This window comes from Vombatus ursinus, unplaced genomic scaffold (assembly GCF_900497805.2).
Source record: "Vombatus ursinus unplaced genomic scaffold, bare-nosed wombat genome assembly UNPS02014926.1, whole genome shotgun sequence".
In the NCBI taxonomy this organism is placed as follows: Eukaryota; Metazoa; Chordata; class Mammalia; order Diprotodontia; family Vombatidae; genus Vombatus; species Vombatus ursinus.
Genome location: NW_020954704.1, coordinates 2,312,224 through 2,329,715, shown reverse-complemented (window position 1 = coordinate 2,329,715; position 17,492 = coordinate 2,312,224).

The following is a 17,492-nucleotide window of genomic DNA, read 5'->3' as shown; positions in this document are numbered from 1 at the left end:
CCTCTCCTCCTCTCCTCTTCCTCCTCTTCCTCCTCCCCTCCTCCTCCTCCTCCTCTCCTCCTCCTCCCCCTCTTCTTCCTCCCCTCCTCTCCTCCTCCTCCTCCTCCCCTCCTCCTCCCCCCTCCTCCTCTTCCTTTCTCCCCTCCTCTTCCTCTCCCCCTCCTTCTCCTCCTCCTCTTCCTCCCCTCCTCCCCTCCTCCTTCCCCCCTCCTCCTCTTCCTCTCCTCCTCCTCCTCTTCCTCCCCTCCCCCCTCCTCCTCCCCTCCCCCCTCCTCTCCTCCTCCTCCTCCCTCCTCTCCTCCTCCTCCTCCTTCTCCTCCTCTTGCCTTCTTCTTTTCCTTATTCTTCTTGTTCATCTACTCATTGTTGTTGTTCTCCTCCTCCTCCTTAATTTATACTAATACCAAATTATGACTTAAAAGATTAGTTATTGAGAATAGAATTAGTACAAAGTCTCTCCTTCTTGCAACAATCCACGTGGTTTCATTTCCCTCTTGTGGTTGTCTTTGAAGGGGCAGATCAGATACATGGTTGGGTTCGGTTGATGGTTTTGGTGCCTGCCTGAGAGTTATTAGGTCTGTCTCAGGATTTCTAGCTAATGCAGGGCAAGTTATTTTCCTTCTCTGTGAATCCTTTTTCCTCATTTGAAGAAGTAATGCATAATCTTAGGATGGGGAGACAGAAGGCCTGTACAGTGCTCTGGAACTTTTGGGGCACAAGAAGCCAAGCAAATAAACTGTAAAAACACTCTCACTGGGGTATTCCCCTAACTTGTCACTCACACTTGTAGTGTTATTTCAGAAGGTGGCTGCTACCACCCTAAGGATTTCTTTCACTGCATCCCATAAGTTTTGTATGTTGTCTCATTACTGTCATTCTCTTGAATGAAGTTATTGATTGTTTCTATGATTTGTTGTTTGACCCATTCTTTTTTTAGGATTAGATTATTTAGTTTCCAGTTATTTTTTAGTCTATCTTCCTGTGGCCCTTTATTACATATAATTTTTATTGTATCATGATCTGAAAAGGATATATTTAATATTTCTGTCTTTCTGCATTGGATTGTGAGGTTTCTATGCCCTAGTACATGGTCAATTTTTGTGTATGTGCCATGTACCCCAAGAAAAAAGTATAGTCTTTTCCATCCTCATTCAGTTTTCTCCAGAGGTCTACCATTTCTAACTTTTCTAATATTCTATTCACCTCCTTAACTTCTTTCTTGTTTATTTTGTGGTTAGATTTATCTAGTTTAGAGAGGGGGAGGTTGAGGGCCCCCACTAGTATAGTTTTGCTGTCTATTTCTTCCTGTAACTCCCTGAACTTCTCCTCTAAAGATTTGGATGCTATACCACTTTTTGCATATATGTTTAGTAATGATATTACTCCATTGTCTATGGTGCCTTTTAGCAGGATGTAGTTTCCTTCCTTATCTCTTTTGATAAGATCTATTTTTGCTTTTGCTTTGTCTGAGATCAGGATTGCTACCCCTGCTTTTTTTACTTCAGCTGCAATATAATATATTCTACTCCAGCCTTTCCCTTTACCCTGTGTATGGCCCTCTGTTTCAAATGTGTTCCCTGTAAACAATATATTGTAGGATTATGGTTTTTAATCCATTCTGCTATCCGCTTTCATTTTATGGGAGAGTTCATCCCATTCACATTCACAGTTATGATTACTATCTGTGTCTTTCTCTCCATCCTATTTCTCCCCTGTTTATGCTTTTCTTTCTCCTTTCTCCTTTTCCTTCCTCACTAGTGTTTTGCTTTTGACTGCCACCTCCCTCAGTCCCACCTCCCTTCTATTAGCCCCCTCCCTTCTCTTCCCCTTTACCCTTACTACTTCCTCCCTCCCTTTTATCCTCCCTCTCTTTTCTTTCCTCTTTTTCCTCCTACTGCCTATAGGGCAAGTTAAATTTCTATACCTAACTGATTATGTTATTCTCTCCTTGAGCCAAATCTGATGAGAGTAAGGTTTAAACAATGCTCATCTCCCTCCTATCTTTCCCTCTACTGTAATAGGTTTTTGTGCCTTTTCCTGTAAGGTAATTTACCCTTGTCTGCCTCTTCCTTTCCTTTTCTCCCAGTACATTCCATTAGTTAGATCAGATTAATCCACTTAGATTCATTTAACTCACTTGATTAGATTTTTTTTTTATCATTACATCAAAGTCAATTTATACTCCCCCCCATGTATACCCCTTTAAAATGATGTAATAATAATAATACAGTTCTCAAGAGTTACAAGTGTCATCTTCCCTTATAGGCACATAAACAGTTTGCTCTTATTAATAACATGGTTTTTTTTCTGTCCCATTTACCTTTTTATGTCTCTCTTCAGTCTTGTATTTGAAGATCAAATTTTCTGTTGAGCTCTGGTCTTTTTATCAGCAAGGTTTGAAAGTCCCCTATTTTCGCTGAATGTCCCATCTCCTCTTCTGATAGATTATGCTCATTTTTGCTGGGTAGTTGATCCTTGGTTGTAATCCAAGCTCCTTTGCCTTAGGGAATATTGTATTCCACACCCTATGATCTTTTAATGTAGAAGTTGCAGGGTCCTGCATAATCCTGACTGTGATTCCATGATGTTTAAATTGTTTCTTTCTGACTTGCAGTATTTTCTCTTTGATCTGGTAATTTTGGAATTTGGCTACTATATTCCTTGATATTTTCAATTTGGGATCTCTTTCAGGGGGTGATTGGTGGATTCTTTCTATGGCTATTTTACCCTCTGGTTCTAGGACCTCAGGGCAGTTTTCCTTGATGATTTCCTGAAAGATGCTATCGTGGCTCTTTTTTTCATTGTGATTTTCAGATAGACCAATTATTTTAAAATTGTCTGTCCTGGATCTATTTTCCAAATCAGTTATTTTACCAGTGAGGAACAATGTTTTCATCTATTTTTTCATGCTTTTGTTTCTGTTTGACTGATTCTCACTCTCTCATAGAGTCATTAGCTTCCATTTGCCCAATTCTAATTTTTAACAAATTGTTTTTTTCTATTAGATTTTGTACCTCCTTTTCCATTTGGCCCATTTTGTTTTTTAAGGAATTCTTCTCCTCAGTGAGTTTTTGTGTCTTTTCTGTTTGACCAATTCTGCTTTTTAAAAATTTTTTTTTTTTTTGCTTTTTTGGTGAGGCAATCAGGGATAAATAACTTGCCCAGGGTCACACAGCTAGTAAGTGTCATGTATCTGAGGCCAGATTTGAATTCAAGTCCTCCTGACTTCAAGGCCGGAGTTCTATCTACTGTGCCACCTAGTTGCCCCTAATTCTGCTTTTTAAGGAGTTGTTTTCTTCAGTTAATTTTTGTCCTTCCTTTTCCAAGCTATTGACTCTCTCTTGCATACTTCTCATTTCTTTTCCCAATTTTTCCTCTACCTCTCTTATTTGACTTTTAAACTCCTTCTTGAGCTCTTCTAAGAAGGCTTTTTGGGCTTCAGACCAGTTCATATTCCTTTTTCAGGTTCCAGGTGTGGGTTTGTTGACAATGTTGTCCTCTTCAGAATTTCTGCCTTGATCTTCACTGTTCCCATAATAAGAATATATTGTACGTTTCTTTTTGCTCATGATGTTTGCTTATTTCCTGGCCTTTAAAAAGATTGAGCTCTCCTGCTGGGGAGCAGGGGGCACTGACCCAAGCTTCTTGTGCTGGGAGCCAGGGGCCTGGTCACTGGCTTTGTATGCTGGGATCTCTGATGCTGGCAGTTGGAGGCTGTGGGTTTCTGGCAGCTTACCTGGGGTTGGGCTGGAATCAGCAACACTGGAACTCTAGTGGTAGTCTGGTAGGGGTAGTCTGGCCCCTGGAGGTTGCCTGCTCACCCAGGCTTTTCCTTTTGCTTTCTTTGGCTCCTTGCAGATGGATGTTTTGCTGCTATGGGATGTTTCTCCAGCTGGTACTTTCCCCCTTGAAGCTGCACTTCCCAGAGTTTTGCTGAGGCACTGGGAGACTTGGCTGCCAGAGAATGCCCTGGTACATTGTGGTTTTCTGAGCCAGTTTCCCACCCTAAGGATTTTTAAGGATAACCTTCTGGGGCCATGCTTTTGACACTATAACTCATGAACCCCCAACAGTGTGCTTACCGTTAACAATCAGCCAATATACCTAATTAGCTTTTAGAAAAGGTATTTACTAATAAAGAATAGTAAGAATAATTAGTATAAAACTTTAATCCCAAACACTTTGAACACACTGTCCCAAAACATCCATGGTAATGGGCTCAAGCATAGAGTACAATGGTATACACATACAGTGAACATAAGTGGCAAAGAGGTGAGTCACAGCCCTTGGTACTGGACATTCTTTCTCCCTTTGGGGAATCTTCATGAAGTATTCTTGGGGATAGCTCTCTGCTGAGCCCTTGAGGTTCTGTGTTCTTCTAGGGTCTATAGTTATCACTTCTCTTGGCTGCAAGGGGTCATGCTCATGGGAGTTGTTTTTCCTCACAGCTTCTGGTACTAAAATTCCTTTCTCCTTTCAAAAGAGTTCTCACAAAGCTTCCCTTGGATAACTCTCTCTCCATGTCCACTTATCCCAGTATATCTTTGTGGTCTTGGCCTGAGACATTTTTCCTAGTGTCTTTTTCAAGGAGAGACAGGTAGTCAGAGGAGAGAGATAGATACTCTTCTCACCACCCCCACACTGATTCTAACTTGCTACTTTCATACATGGGGCCAAAAGGCATGACTGATTCTGTTGTATGTCATAAGATGTTTCCTGTTTGGCATTGTCTTGTTCATCCAATGATCAAAGCCCTATAATCCTCCCAAATTAATCAAAAAATTATTCACACGTTTGTAGGGAAATTCATCAACATCTACTTCTGTTTATTACCTGATTGATTCTATGATTCAAAGAGGCATTTGCTCTAGGTATAGAGATTAGGGCATAGGTTCATCTTGTTAACACATTAAAAACTAATCATATTCATTGATTGAGTTGTCTGGTTCATTAACTGAGGTAGAGCATAGAGACACCCTCTCCTTACAAAACAATGGCCTTTGTGCTCTGGGCCTAAAAGAAATGGTAGACCAAATTAAGTAGTCAAGGGACCCAAATTAAACTCAGAATCCTTTTTCTTCTAGTTCAGCTAAGATAAGAATGGGTTCTTTTTGTGTTTCATTTTTATGAGCATTTTTCTCTGTGGAATGATCTCTATTTGCTATAGATAGATGCTTATGTTCTCTTGTGTGGAAAAGAATGTAGAGGTGGCTAAGAGTGGAAGGTATGGGCAGGCTAACCCTTAGTCATCCAGATCACCTTTTGAAAAAAGGAATTGCATGACTAAATAGATACATCTTCCAATTATTTTGTTCACCATTGAAGTCCCATCTTATCAGGGCTAAATTCTTCACTTCCTGTTTCAAAGGCTGCCCCTGGACATCCTCGGACCAAATCAAGTCCCATGTCTTCATCAAATATCAAGCCCATCCAATTTTCTCTTGCTTAATGTCTCTTTCATCTGATTATCTCATTTCTACTTCTAAGGCTGTTCCCAGGTTATCCCTGGAAAACCTGCACTACTGGTGTTTTCCTTCATAGGGTGTAATGGTAAGACCTTAGACTAGCAATCAGAAAGAATAATACTCCTTCAACTCTTCCTAGTCTCAGGTTTCCTTATTTGCCCTAATTTTTTGCTTCTACCAGTTTCTTCCAGAGAATCCATGCAACTGAATCAATGATTATACCACTACAACACTTGTCCTCTAAGGATATTTTGTTCTCTGTATCTATTCTGGAGGTATAGACAAATCCATTTATCTCTTAGTTTAGGCAAAACAAGGTGGGAATTTTTTAGAAGGGTTTTTTTTTTTTTTGGCAACTCGTGTAAAAACGAAGAGGTTACATTCTACAGTGTTTTTCTCCTAAAGCAGGGGTTCTTAACCTGGGGATCATAGAGTCTTAGGGGGTCAGTCCATAGATAGATTTCAGGTGGTCTGTGTATTTATTTTTTTTATGTTTTGATAACTGTATTTCTACATAATTGATTTCCTTTGTAATCCTTAATTGTAGTTAATTCATTTATTTTAATTTAATTTAATTTTAATTTATTTTATTAAATTTATTTATTTTTAATTTATTTAATTTAATTAATTTATTTTTAAAAGATTTTTTTTTTTTTTTTAGGCAATTGGGGCTAAGTGACTTGCCCAGGGTCATATAGCTAGTAAGTGTCAAGTGTTTGGTCTGAGGCTGGATTTGAACTTCAGTATCCCTGACGTCAGGGCCAGTGTTCTATCCACTGTACCACCTAGCTGCCCCTAAAAGATTATTTTTAGAAGGGATTCATTAGCTTCACCAGACTGCCAAAGGGGTCCATGATTCACAAATAAAGATGAAGAACCCCATCCAACTTGACTGCAATAGCAGATGGGAAACCGTTTATCTATTCTTTTCATCCTCATATAAAAAGTGTCTAACCCTGAACCTCTCAGCTTCTTCACCTTTTCTCATCCTTCTCATTCTGGTCTCACTAGCGTGGCCATATGGTCTCTATGGTCCTCATACTTCTCAGAGTTGATTGGCTTTACCATCGTTCTTACCAGCTGCCTGCCTAGCACTACTATCTTGTCACAAATTTCACAGCTCCTCTTGAAGCTTTCAGTAAGTTCCTGTTTGTTATCTGTTGTTATCAACAATCAGGAAGGCTGAGCAATTGAGCTATGGGGTGGGGTGGTGGGAGCACTGTCTTAAAGCCTTGATGGAGGCTGGTCAAAAACTAGGTAGTTTTTCCTTAAGTGGTATTGAAACTGTTCTTGAGATTTAATGGGCTCAGAGCACTAAGGCTTTGGCCATTGAATAGCTTTCTGGTCATCAGAGTACAAAAAAACAGCTGGGGCTTGAGGACCTGGAGTCCTCATGAGCTCTTCCTTCAGGCTTCAGAACACAGACTAACAGCATGACCAATAGCAGCAGAGGAGAGCTGAAATCAACTGAAATCAATCTTCATTAAATAGCCTGTCCCACCTCTGAATGTCTTTCCCTGCCATGGCTAAGCAAACTTCCTTTTTTAACTATTAGGTGGGCTACAGACCTGAGCAACCAGACTGGCCTGGTCAGCTCTGGCCTAGTATAGGTGGGAAGGCTAGCTGCTGACAGTAGCTGATCAAGGTGCCCAATTCTCTCCCACACTAGAGGTCATGGGATGCCAGAAGCCAGAGGAACCTGATAGCTTTTGGCTCTAAGCTTGTTGGTGGCGTGGAGATAACATAAATATAAATATTTTTATATGTGCTCTATATGTGTATATATGGATATACTTTTATTATATATACATGTACATATATACATGTAGACACATAGGTATGCATGTATATAAAAGACTTCATATATCTGTTATATATGTAACAATGTAATGTTATATATGTACATAATGTGTGTGTGTTTATACACACACACATACACACACACACATATATTATCTCATTTGGTCCTCACAATAACCCTGTGACATAGGTGCTATTATTATTCCCATTTTTACAGATGGGGAAACTGAGGCTGAGAGAGAGTGACTTGCCCAGGGTTACACAGCTAGGTCATGGAATTCATCAAGAAAGTTGTCCTTGATGGGAAGAATTTTGACATGAGTTCAAAGGGTAGGTCAGAGATTCCAGATGGAACCTAGGTAAATGATTCCTCTTACCTCTTCAGAATGGCTTCCAAATCTCTATCTCTAACCCCATGCTCTCTACTAGCATTTCAGACATGTTTTCCTCTCTAGGACATTTCTATTTAGAGAAGGGGATGGTAGGTTTCTCAAAGCTATTTCAGACTTAAAATCTTCCCTTTGTTTGTTTCCATCCCAAATTGGAGCCCCTTTCTAGCTTCCTTCAGTGACATCAGTGGTTTCCCAGGCTAGAATTCTGTAGTTGATCTTTGACTTTAGAACCCACTCCATTCCATCTCCTTACCCTCTATATCCTATGTTTGACATTCTATCATTTCTTCTTTGGACCAGTCCCTCTGATTGGAGATGGTGGAGGGTGGACATCAGAGAACTCGTCTCAGATCTTCCATTTAAGGAGAAGGTCTAGGGAAGTCATCTCATCATTTCCCAACCAGCTCCAAGACTTCATCCTGTGCCTTACCTTCCTTTTCTCTCCCTCTGACTTTCAGCTTCTTTTTCTATGCTGTTTTCATTAGATTAGATTATAAGTTTTTTGATTGTAAGTTTTATTAGATTGTGGATTTTTTGAGGGCAGGGACTGTCTTCGCCTTTCTTTGTATTCCCAGAACTTAGCATAATGCCTGGCACATGGTAGGCCCTTAATACATGTTTATTGACTACTGATTCCAAGTCTAATGATGTGTCCACTATGCCACATAGCTGCCTCTAATAAGTAATAATAAATAAGACCATATTTGTATATCCTCTGATTTCTTGAGTAATGTTCTTTTCACTATATAGATAGCCATTTAGAAAAAAAAAAAAACATTAGAGGAAATTATTCCTCTCATACCTAATTCCAGTTCCCAGGTTTTTGGGAGATGAAAGAGGAAAGCACAGAGAAAATATGCCAACTTGCTTAAGTAGGCTGCCAGAGGTATGAGTAGAATAAAAGCCAAAAAAAAAAAAAACCCGGGAAAAATTGTGAAACACGCTTATCACCATCAGGCATTTGAGTTGCATTATACCAGGTCCTTAGGCACCTCAGGAGCATAACCTAGCACAATCTGGTAATGGGCTGTATGCCTACAAACATTAAGAAATTTGACAACTTTTTTTAGTGTCTTGTTAGGAATTATTGATTTTTAACTCTAATAAAATGTTTATTCCCGTGAAGATTATATCTTCCAGGTATAGACGTAAAGTGATATGGAACATGTCTCAAGTCTAGACGGTTATCGTAAAATAAACCGTTTTCGGCCACGTGTTAAGAAACTCCAGCACTGCCAGGACAGTGCCTGTTTAAGATTCACATGCCAACCCTAGGCTCTGTTTACATCCTGTAATGCTGCTGACTATCAGGGTAGAGCAAAACTATTCCTGCCATGACTTAGTTGTCAGCACTATATTAATTAATCCTCAGCAAAGCAGCTATGTGCCATCTCACACAAGTTTGGCATCTGACTCCTCCCTCCTCATGTGTGTCCATGCATCCTATTTGGAGGTGGCTCTGGGGTCTGGGCAAGGTTGTAGTGTCAGCTTTCTTTTGAGGAGCAGGGCTCTTTCATGGGTTTTGTTTGCAGTTTTCTGTATTAGAAGGGCAGGTGAGTCAGTCTTTTGGGGGCTGTGACAAAAGGACTAAAATCATGTAACCAATGATGAGAGATGGAAGGCTGTGGAAGAAGGAAAAGAGAAGTGAAGAAAGGGGAAGAAGAGGAAAAGAAAGGAGGGAAGGAAGGAAGAAAAAGTACCAGGAACAAGTCTTCCAAGAGCAACAGTGAGACTCCAGGAATCTGTTTCTTATCTCTATATTTGTGTGACCTTGGCATTGTATGTGTGTATGTGTATGTATGTGTGTATATGTGTATGTATGTATCTGTTGATAGAAAAGAATTGTGCTGGGTTATGCTCCTGAGGTGCCTGAGGTCCTGGTATAATGAAACTCAAATGTCTGATGATGATAAATGTGTTTCATAATTTTTCCTATTTTTTTTTGTTTTTTGTTTTTGTTTTTGTTTTTATTCTACCTCTAGCAGCCTACTTAAGCAAGTTAGCAGATTTTCGCTGTGCTCTACTTTTTCATCTTTCAAAAAGCTGGGAACTGGAATTAGATGTGAGAGGAATAATTCCCTCTAATGGTTTTTTTTTTCTAAATGGCAATCTATATAGTGAAAAGAACATTAGTCAAGAAGTCAGAGGATATGAGTTCTAGTCTTGATTCTGCTATTAATTGCTGTGTGATCTTGGAAGTTAAATTATCTGAGTCAATTTCTTCACTGATAAAATGGGGACAATAATACCTGTCCAGCTTGCCTAATAAATGATGTTTGTTGTTATTCAGTCATTTCAGTATTGCCCGACTCCTTGTGACCCCATTTGAGGCTTTCTTGGCAAAGATACTGGAGCGATTTGCTATTTCCTTCTCCAGCTCATTTTATAGATGAGGAAACTGAGGCAAATAGGGTTAAATGACTTGCCCAGGGTTGTACATGATAGTACGTTTCTGAAGCCAGATTTGAACTCAGGAAGATGTCTTCCTGACTCTCAGCTTTGTACTTTATCCAGTATGCCACCTGGCTTCCCCTAATAAATGATGTAGTATGGGTAAATCAACTAGAATTAGATGCCTATTAGGTACCAGGCATTATGCGAGGCACTAGGCATACAAAGACAAAAATGAAGCATTCCTTAAAAGCAAGGAGATACATGTTGGAAGAAGCTGACATGCAGAGGAGCAGGTACCTGAATCTCATCCCTATCTTCAACTTACTACACTAGAGACTTTGAGGTATTTCCCTTTGAGTACAATCTGAGACTCTGTCTTGGTCGAGCTAGGATATTTCCAATGGAAAAGCTCATTTACTCTGTGTATTGTCTGATATAGTCTCATCTGTATACTTTCTCTGATTTTTTTTTTTTTGGCTTGGATAAATGGGTTTATTTGCAATTCATTACATGTATTCTTTGTGTAATTGGCAGCACTTCATCATGCTGACTTCTTTCCAAATTCTTTTTCTCCATTCAGGGATCTGAAGAGAATCTGGAACTATATGTCTTCCTTCTAGAAGCTAGAAGCCAAAAGATCAGGATCTCTCTTCTTCCCAAGGTCCTGCCAACTCGGCCCTTCATACAAGCATGGAACATTAAATAATAAGTCTCCACCAATGAGGAAGCAAAATGGACTTTGAAGCAAGGATTACATCAATAAAATTCACAAGTTTTTGCATGAACAAATCTAATGTAGAGAAAATTGGAAAGGAAAATGTCTGTGGTAAATTTCTCTGATAAGGGGATATATGAGTATTTGATTCAAATTTGTCATATGAACCAGGAACACAAGGATAGTTTAACATAAGGAAAGCTATTAACATAATTGATTATATCAATAACAAAAATAACAAAAAAAATATTATATCAATAGATGCAGAAAAAACTTTTGACAAAATACAGTACTCATTGCTATTAAAAAAAACTTGAAAACAAAGGTATAAATGGATTTTTCCTTAAAATTATAAGAAGCATCTACCTAAAACTATCAGCAAGCATTATTTGTAATAAGGATAAGCTAGAAACCTTCCCAATAAGATCAGGAGTGAAACAAGGATGTCCATTATCACCAATATTATTCAATATTGTATTAGAAATGCTAGCAATAGCAATAAGAGAAGAAAAAGAAATTGAAGGAATCAGAATAGGCAACGAGGTAATAAAATTATCTTTTTCTACAGATGATGTTATGATATACTTGGAAAATCCTAAAGATTCAACTAAAAAGTTAATTGAAACAGTTAATAATTTTAGAAGAGTAGAAGGATAGAAAATAAACCCACACAAATCATTAGCATTTATATATATCACCAACAAAACCCTGAGAGATAGTAAAAGATAATTCATTTAAAATAATTGTAGACTGTATAAAATACTTGGGAGTACACCTGCCAAGATAAACCCAGGAACTATATGAACATAATTATAAAACACTTTTTATACAAATAAAGTTAGATTTAAATAATTGGAGAAATATTAATTGTTCATGAGTAGGCAGAGCCAATATAATAAAAATGACAATTTTACCTAAACTAATCTGTGTATTCAATGCTATCTCAATTTAATCACCAAAAATTATTTTATTGAGCTAGAAAAATAATAATAATAAATTCATTTGGAAGAACAAAAGGCCAAGAATATCAAAGTAATTAATAGGGGGAAATGTAAAAGAAGCTTTGGGGTACACTATTTGGTAAAAAAAAAATTGTTGGGAAAACTGGAAAGTAGTCTGGTGGAAATTAGGTATAGAACAATATCTTGCACCATTTACCAAGATAAGGTCAAAAATGGATATATGACCTAGATATAAAATGAGGGGAGATACCATAAGAAAATGAGAAGAACATGGAACACATTACCTATCAGACTTATACATAGGAGAAGAATTTATGAATAAACAAGAGATAAAAAGCATTCTGAGATGTAAAATAGATAATTTTGATTTCTTAAATTAAAAAGGGTTTATACAAATAAGATCAATATAGCCAAAATTAGAAAGAAAGTAGAAAACTGGGGCAAAATTTTATAGACAGTTTCTTGATAAAGGTCTCACATCTCAAATATATAGAGAACTCTGTCAAATTTATAAGAATATGAGTTATTCCTCAATTGATAAGTGCTAAAAGGATATGAACAGGTAGTTTTTTAAAGAAAAAATCAAAACTATATATAGTCATATGAAAATGCTCTAAATCTTCATTGATTAGAAAAATGCAAATTAAAACAGCTTTGATATATCATCTCACACCTATCAGATTGGTTAAAATGATAGAAGAGGAAAATGACAAATATTGAAGGGAATATAAAAAAAAACTGGGATATTAATACATTGTGGACCTGTGAACTCATCCAACCATTAAGGAGAGCAATTTGAGTGATAAAGAGTTGTAAAACTGTGTATATCATACCACTATTAGGTCTGTTTCCCAATGTAATAATTGTGGAAAAAGGAAAAGAACCTACATATTCTAAAATATTTATAGCAGTTCTCTTTGTGGTGGCAAAGAACTGTTATCTGAGGGGATGCCCATCAACTGAAGAATGGCTAAACAAATTGTGGTATATGATTGTGATGGAATACTATTGTAAGAAGTGTAAGAAATTGTGCTGTAAGAAATGATGAGCTGGTTGATTTTTAGAAAAACTTGGAAAGACTTACATGAAATAATGAAAAGTAAAATGAGCAGAACCAAGAGAACATTGTATACAGTAACAACAATATTGTTTGAAGAATAATTGTGAACAACTAAGTTATTCTGAGTATTATAAATACTCAAATCAACTACAAAGAACCTGGAAAAGAAGATACTATCCATCTCCAGAGAAAGAACTGATAAATAGAAGTATGTATATGTTTTACATATATTTCCAAATCTATGTCAAATGGTGGCCTTCTCTAGTATGGGATGGGGAGGGAGGAAGGGATACAGTTCAGAATTTAAAATGTAACAAAAAAATTAAATTAAATTTCAAAAAATTTGTAATGTAACATTAAAAGTTCAACAAGAAAGGAGAAAATATGACAAACATGGAAAGTTTTGTTGAACTAATTCGGAGTGAAATAAACAGGACTAAAATAATAGCAAGCACAGTGACTTCAATAATGCAAATGAAAGATCACTGAAAGGAAGTGAACACTGAGGTATTGAAAAAACAATAAAGGTCCCGAATAACATGTGATGAAATATGTCTCCCTCTTCTCAGTAAAGAAATAGGGAATTAAGAGGCCAGAACGCTGCATGTGTGGTCAGACGTGATCACTCTATCAGCACAATTTGTTTATCCATTCCCTGATGGCTAAATGGACAAAGGATTTGAATATACAGTTCTCAAGGCAGTTATTGAACTGTTCCAAGCTATCAATGTCCATATGAAAAATTGCTCAAAATCACTAATAATTAAAGAAATACAAATTAAGACAATTCTGAAGCTCATCTCACGCCCATCAAATTGGCAAAGATGATAAAAGAAGAAAGTTATGAGTAGTAGAGGGGATACAAGAAAACAGGTACATTGTTGGCATTGCTGTGTGAATTGATCCAACCGTTCTGAAAAGCAATTTAGAATTATGCTAAGAAAGTGACTAAATGACCAAATCCTTTGACAGGGTTTTCACTGCTAAGCATATGCCCCAAGTAGGTCAATGATAAAAAGAAAGATCTCAAATACATCAAAATATTTATAGCTGTATTTTTTGCAGCATAGAAGAACTGGAAACAAAGCAGATACTTACTGATTAGGGAATGGCTAAACAAATTGGGCTAATACAGTAATCATGTTCAACCCTATATGCAACATTCTGACTTCATAATTCCCTATCTCTCTACTGAGGAGACATATTTCATTATCTGTTATTGGGGACCATTATTGTTTTTTTTCTAATTACTCAGTGTTCACTTCCTTTAAGTAATCTTACATTTATATTATTGCATTCATTGTACAAGATATCTTTTGGTTCTGCTTATTACACTCTGAATCAGTTCACACAAAACTTCTCATGTTTCTTATATTCCTTCTTTCTTGTTGAACTTTCACATCACATTCTATTCATAGGCCACAATTTGTTCTGCCATTTCCCATCAATGGGTACCTGTTTTCAGTTCTTTGTGAACATCAAAAGTGCAACTGTGAATATTTTTATACTTTTAGCAAAGATTTAAATGCTCATGTGGACATTTCCTGTTGGAATTTTTTTTTAGATATCCCATGTATGGGGTGGATCTATTGATAGATATGGAAATGCCCCATCCCATGTCTCCAAAGAGACTTGATTTTCACCTTTGTGGATAGTAGGAGGATGGCCATGGCTGGGTATTCATTCTTTCACTCTCCCAACTTCAAGAAGGGTATTGTGCTTAGAATGATATCTATTATAATTAGATATTCGAAGTCTAGGGGTTTGATTCTTTTGTAGTTCGAGATAGAAGCTACTTTTCCTATTTGTTCTAAATTACTCCTTTCTCACCCCATCCTCATCTCCCAATGGGTACCAGGAGGAAGTGGTTCTAACCCAGACCTAGAGGCTGACAACTTAAGCTCAGTTAGTTTAGCTTCTCCTCCTATCATGTGGGGCAGCTAGGTGGGGCAGTGGATAGAGAGCTGGTCCTGGAGTCAGGAAGAATCTTCTTCCTGAGTTCAAGTCTGACCTCAGACATTTACTAGCTGTGTGACCCTGGGCAAGTCATTTAACCCTGTTTGCCTTAGTTCCTCATCTGTAAAATGAGCTGGAAAAGGAAATGGCAAACCGCTTCAGCATCTTTGCCAAGAAAACCCCAAATGGGATCATGAAGAGTCAGACATGACTGAACAACAACAATGGTTATTGCATCATATGGTTATTACACAAAAGACTATTGTGGAGAACTGGCAAACATATCCATCAAAGTAAGCAAGTAAAACAATAATCAGGAAAGCCATACAATGGAATACCTAAGAGTTAGGGAACTCTGCAACCCAAGAGTGAAATGAAATCTCAGCTGCAACAGGAATGTCATCTTACTTAACCAGTTAACTCTTAGGAATTTCTGAGGTTGTAGGCAATGGAAATCAAGGTTTTCCCAAACATGCTTATGGCTCCAGGCAGTCTCCTGCTTACTATTCAAAGTTTGTGCCTTGCCCCTTTCCCCCCCCTTTTTTTTCTTTCTTTCTGTCCTCTGTTCCATTTTCCAGAAGTTTCTCAGTTAATCAGGAGTCTCTTGGCCAGCACACAGCATCACAGAGCTGTCCCTTCAAGGAAGAGTTGTCAAACATTCAACCTGCAGTCAGCATGTGGCCCACAATACTCCTGAGTGCAACCCAAATAAGATTAAAATATAATTAGGAAATCTATGACTAAATAAATAAAAATACAATAAAACACAGTATTACATTTTAAAATTAAGCCAATATGTGGCTCACAGGTATTCTTGTGTATGTTGTAGTGGGTCCTGTTTCTATTTGAATTTAACACCACTACTTTAAGGAACCTGCTTACAGAGTAAGGGCACATATATTTTGGAACTTTGATTCTCTTTTTCACTGAAATTTCTCAAGGTGGTAAGTCTGATCTGAGAATCTTTTTCATTCAACAAAAATAATTGATTAATGAATTAATTCTTACCAGAAGTCAAAAGTTTCCTACTCAAACCTACTCTGCCCCACCTCTCATTCAAACCTTTGTTAAGCAAAAGCCCATTTGGGAACTTCGTAGTTCTGTGTCTAAGTGGGCAAAACAAATAAGGAATGACTGGGATCAGCATTTGGATTTGGAAACCCTGAACCTAATGTATCTACCACATCAGTGTTGAGAATTTATAGGCCCATTCCAGGGCATTCTTTACAAGGCAAAGGATGATGCACATGCTATATCTTATGAGAGATTCAATTATTTGATGAATCAGTTACAGAGAATAATAATTAACTATTGATTCACAGCATTGACTCATGATAAAAGCTGTACTTTCTTCACAGAAAGCCTGTGAAGTAAGCATAGTAACTATTATTATCCCCATTTCACAGATGAGGAAACTAAGACCTATGTTAAGTGGCTTGCCAGAGGTCACAAAGCTAATAAATGGAACAGCTGGATTACAGGCCCAGGTTATCTAGTAAATACAGTGTTCTTTTTATTATCTCATAATACCTTTCAACAAGTAGTTTTTCTAATTTACAGATGACACAGAACTGGGAGAGCCAACTCATTGACTGACAGAATCAGGGTCTTAAAAAGATCTCAACAAGCTCAATGTAATAAGATGAAATATAATAGAGATAAATATAAAGTCATACACTTAGGTTCAAAATATCTTGTACACAGATATGAGATAGAGGAAAATGTAGAATAACAGTTTTGTGGAAAAACATTAAAAGATGCTCAAACTCCCTGGCAATCGAAAAAATGAAAATCAAGACAACTTTAAGATATGTCCTTCTGCCCACTACAATGGCAGAGATAACAATAAAAGTTGATATCCAATGTTAGTAGAATTGTGAAGGAATATGCATTCTAAGCAATTGCTGGTAGGAATACAGTCAGACACAAACATTTTGGAAAGCAGTTTGGCAAAATGTAATGAGCTACAAAACTCATGACTTTTGATCCAACAATTTCATTGCTAGGACTATGTCTCTAAAACTTAAAAAAAGTTAGGAAAAAAAAAAAAGGACCAATCTCTACAATGATTAATACTGACATGGCTTAACTGTGAGCAATGTATTTGTTGTTGTTTAGTCATTTCAGTTGTGTCTGATTCTTCATGACCCCATTTGGGGTTTTCTTGGCAAAGATACTGGAGTGGTTTGTCATTTCCTCCTCTAGTTCATTTTACAGATGAGGAAACTGAGGCAAACGGTGTTAAGTGACTTGCCCGGGCTCCCAGTATCTGAGACCAGATTTGAACTCAGGAAAATGAGTATTCCTGATTCCAGGTCCAGTGCTCTATTCACTTCACCACCTAGCTGCTATGAGCAATGTCTATCTCTAATTATTTATTTTTCCCTTTATTTCTGTTGAGTGTTTTAAAGTTGAATTTATGTGAATTTTTATATGTATGTGGTTTAATTTCTAGATATTTTATGCATTTTGTAGTTATTTTGAAGGAATTTCTATTGTTTATTGTTTCTTCCTGATTTTTGTTAATATTGTATAAAAATGTTGATGATTTTTTGCAGATGTACATTGAATCTTATAAACTTGTTGAAGATATTGTCTCAATTAGTTTTTTTCACTGATTCTTTGGTGGTTTTTAAATACATCATCATGTCATATGCAAATAGTGATAATTTGTCTCCAATTTGCCAATCTTTATACCTTTGACTTTGTTCTCATGTCTTACTGAATTTCTCCTTAAAAAAAGTAGTA